This window comes from Tenrec ecaudatus (assembly GCF_050624435.1).
Source record: "Tenrec ecaudatus isolate mTenEca1 chromosome 2 unlocalized genomic scaffold, mTenEca1.hap1 SUPER_2_unloc_10, whole genome shotgun sequence".
NCBI classification, from domain to species: domain Eukaryota; kingdom Metazoa; phylum Chordata; class Mammalia; order Afrosoricida; family Tenrecidae; genus Tenrec; species Tenrec ecaudatus.
In genome coordinates this window covers 70,203-74,917 of record NW_027457570.1, presented here as the reverse complement: position 1 = coordinate 74,917, position 4,715 = coordinate 70,203, and positions in this window count along the sequence as shown.

Genomic DNA, 4,715 nt, shown 5'->3' with positions numbered 1-4,715 from the left:
TGAAGAACTTTGAAAGCCATGTCTAGTACATAAAAACACCTGTCCCTTGAGCCCATCGGCCTAGGAAACTGAATTTTTATACCATGTAAAATAAAGGAAGGTCATTTCTTAGACTTGCTCAACAGAAGATTGTCATTTTAAACCGGTTACTGTAATGAGAAGCTGGGTTTTCGTAAAAAGGACTGAATGCTTGAGTCAGTGTGAAATGAAATTAGAGATGCATGTTCTGCGCATGGCGGCATTTCCGGAGGAGTCTGTGTTCCTGTGACTGCTCTCGATCTGTCTCGTGCCTTCTGGGAAACTCACAGCGTGGTGCCCACATCTAGTCTCTCGGACTTTCTTGCCAGCTTTGGAAAGGTGTTGAGTCTGTTGGATCTGCTGCACAGAGACAGCATGCAAGTGGACCCTTCCCACATTCCTCAGAGAGCAGCCCCCCAGTGTAAAGCTGTGGGTGAGGTTTGATGACCTTTGCCCCTTCATCATCCCACATTCTTTGAGGGACCCAAGCGCTCCCCCGAGGCATTACCGGAGAAGCAGCTACCCCATAGTTTCCAGATGGTGGGTATCAGCCTGTGTGCTCATTGGGATCGCCAGAGAGCTGTCCAAAAGACATCTTTGTCCCATCTCCACTGAGTCCGATTTTATTGGCCTGGAATGCAGCCTAGGTGCTTGGATTTTTTTCTCTCTCATAAGTTTTTATTGTGAATTAGGTGAAGGTTTACCAAGATCATCAGTTTTTTATTCAACAATTCATACCCATTGTGTTTTATGCCACTTATTGCAATCTCCACAATATAATATGACTTGTTCCACTCCCTACTTATGTCTTCTGTTTCCCTTCCTCCTCTCTTCCTACCCTTCTGAACTTGGGCCTTGGATTAATACTGCCCTTTTGAGATCAAATGGTTTGCTGTTTTCAGGTTTGCGTGCCTCACTTGTGTAATTGCTCCCATTATAGACCAATCTATTATTTGGCTGAATATTGAACCACAGGTAGGAGTTCATTTTCAAACTTAGTGAATAAGGACCATCGTTTCAGAGGTTCTGTTAGTCCCTATCCAGCCAATAAGCCTGGTCTCTTTTATGACTGTGAATTTTGCTTCACTATCTAGGACCTTTGGATGTGATCCCTTTCAAAGAAGTTGGAATTGATAGTTGGAGATCATCTAGTTATTCTGTGCTCAGAGTCATGAAGTCTAATGTTCATGTGGTCCACTCACCACTCTTTCCTCCAGAGTGAGGGTGACAATACTTGCCACCTAGATGGCCACTTGTGAGCTTCTGAAATCCAGCTGCTACTCAACAGCATGGATGTCGAACATAGTCTTTACAGTCTAGGTAATGACAATTGTTCTTGGTGTCCTTCACAACTATAATCCCCAGCCCCCCAGCCCAATAAAGCACTCCCTCCAGTTGTTCGGTTATGCCTAAGGAGTTTTGATAACTTCATCTTCTGTGTGCTCCGGAATATTCAATTCCCTGGATGGTCAGAATGGTCAGTCAGGGCTCAGAATCTTGGTGTTAAGGCTTCTGGTGAGATCCTGGCACATCAGACACAGAGGTTGTGAGGCTAGAGGATGGGCAGAAGGGGATCATACTGAGTCTAACAAGGAAAGAAAAGGAAATGAAGGATATAAGCAATTAAAAGCAAGCGCATAAATAGATACAAATACACAGATGGCCCTTGCAACATTATTCCCAATCTCGCAAACGTGTCAACGGTCTAAATACCCATCAATAGGTGAATGGATAAGTCAAACATGTTGCCTACGGTATATACAATGGACTACTACTCAGCCATAAAGAGAAATGAACTCTTGACACAGGCTACAAGAGGAATGAACCTCATAAGCATTATGCTGAGTGAAATAAATCAGCTTCAAAAAGGACACATTTTGCTTAATTCCACTTACAAAAAATATCTAGGCTAGGAAAATGAATAGAGACAAACATCTCCCAATTGTTTCCAGGGATAGGTAGGAAGGTAAGTATGGTTGTTACATAATGCCATGTCAATTGGACAAATAAGTGAGGTGGAGTCTTTCTTATACCTATATGAGTGTCCTTGGATTTATTTCTCTAGTCAACCCAGCCTAACCCAGTAGGGCCTGGAGGGGAAGTGCCATCCCTGAGACGATACTGAGCTTCCATAAGGGTGATGACATAATTTTGGAATGGGTAAGGATGATATATGAACAACATGCAGAATGCCACTTAATTATAATCTTGTAGAGCGTGGAAGTGACGAATGTTTTGATGCATGTATATTTAGTATGATTTTTAAAGAGTGTACGCAAAAGAGCAATATGGCAAGTCTGTGTTGCCATTTGCTGTTGCTCAGCTAAAAGCGATTCGGGCCTGTGTAGTTCAAAGGGAACCACAGAGGCTCAGGAGGAAAGCTGGTACCATCTCCAACTGAGACTTGTCTGACCAAATGCAGAGTCTCCCTTCAAGTAACTGACAGGTCAGAGGCAGCTCATCTCTGCTGCAGAAGCAATGATTTGTCTCAATTCCCAGACCACTGTCACAGCCATGTCTTGTTGCTCTCGGTGCCCCCCTTCCCCACCACAATAAGTCACTAGAAAGCCATGCTTCATTTAAAAACAAACAAATACAACCCTTCTGCCTCCATCCTGGCACTGTTTCAGCTTATTTAGCATCATAACATATGTCATCTGTTTCCCTAAACAATCTAACATGGACATGGCACGATGGGACTGATGAGTTAGGCAAATGAGAACCAGCCTGCCCTCTGAACACACACGATGGCATTTGACTTGCTGTCAGTAGATGCTGTCGCGTTTCTTCTCCTCTTTCATGGAAAATAAATACAGAAAAGAATGAGGACATGAAAAGGGCTGCAAGATGTTTAGCTCTGGTCTTTCTAGAAAGTGTAGAAAAAAAGTATGTGACCCCTGCCTGCCTTTAGATGCCCCACTCCTCTGGCAAACAAGGATTGCACACTGACCATGGACAAGACATCTGGATCTGGGGGGAGGATATAACAATTGCCCCCACCAGCAAAGAGTTTCCAGATTTACGGGACTACACAGGCCAGGGAGCAGCTCATAAAAAGAACAAGAAGAATCACAAAGGAGGGTGTGCTCCAGCACCACTTCGTCCAGCTGCAGGCACATGAAGGCAAAGTTTCTTTTGCTTTCAGTCAAGTTTATGATTTCCGCTGCATCCCTTACCAACACCTTCACGAAGATCTAGGTTCTTGGGTTGTTTCGCTCCAGGGCGGACATCTCCTTGGTAAAGCTTTATGGACAGCTCATGGTCCAAGAATTCCACCTATATGTTTTGAAAGGGGCCACGTTAAAACCCCTGGCTCAGACTTTCAGGACTGGGCACAATACAGCAAACCCACCATGGGGACAGCAGGATTTGGTAACACTCTCATCTCCATCACAACCTTGACCTGGCAAAGCTATTTTCTTCCACTCACCATCTTTCAATCAATATTTACTCAGCTATTAGTTGCTCCCCAGGCTCAGCATCAGAAAAGTGTTCAAACGTTACCGAATTGTCCATCTAATGGTAGAGGTCTGTGCAAGGGATATGAGAGCAAGAGGCTCAGAGATGATCAGTGGGTAACGAGAGAGGGATTCACCTTTATCATTTGTAGAAAGCCCCTGAGGCTTAGTCACATTGGCAGACTTTCCCTGGAGCAAGCAAATAAAGCTGCTCCCGGCTCAGCTCCATTCCTGATCTGGTCTTGCCATGAGACTATCCAGGCTTTGTCCCAACCCCACGTTCTGGAAACCACGAGTGGAAGGACGTGGATCTTGGGGATACCATGGAAAAGAATGGGCATTGCACAACACTTCATTGTACTCATATGGAGCTTATACAAAGGCCAATAGATAGAACCAGGTGAGACTGTGAACAGGACAAGGTGATACTGCATGGTTTAAAATCAGAAAAGGTGTGCATCAGGGTTGTATCCTTTCACTGTTCTTATTCCATCTGTATGCTGAGCAATTTATACAAGAAGCTGGTCTATGTGAAAAAGAACATGGCATCAGGATTAGAGGAAGACCCAAGTAATGTCATTAGGAACATTTTCTCACTAAAAATTTTAGGTCATGGCATCAAAAAAGTGTCATTTTAACCTAAATGGGTTTTTAGACCAGTGAAATAACAGTGAGAGTGAGTCAGCATTGTGCACAGAATTGAGCGATACTGGTTCTTTGGGAAATTCATAATCCAATACTGACACTGCTGAGATAAAGAATGACAGTGAGGAAGATTCTACACCTGAGCTCTGTGATGGGCCAACGTGGTGCTCTACTCTCTTCAGGAATGGATGAGCCAGCTCCACCAAGATTCCCCTTTACTGGAGCACCTGCTATGTATGTAGACGTTGAACACAAGAACGCTTTGGCGTTCCTACAATGATTTCTGACCGATGAGGTCATCGAAAAATTGATTATGATAGCCCGGAGGTTTACTTTCAGGTTTTAACCCCTCTTCAGTTAATTTCTGTGCATGGGGGAAGGTTTGGGGCTTGCTTCATTTTCCTACATACGGTATCTCAGTTTGTCCAACACCATTTGTTGAGCAAGCAGAATTTGTCCCTTTGGATATTTCTGTGTCCTTTTTCGAAGGCTAGTTTCCTGTTGACTGGTGAATATATGTGTAGCTTTTCTGTTCGAATCCATTGATCTATATACCTCTCAGTGTACCAATACACTGCTCTCCCTTAGGGAAAA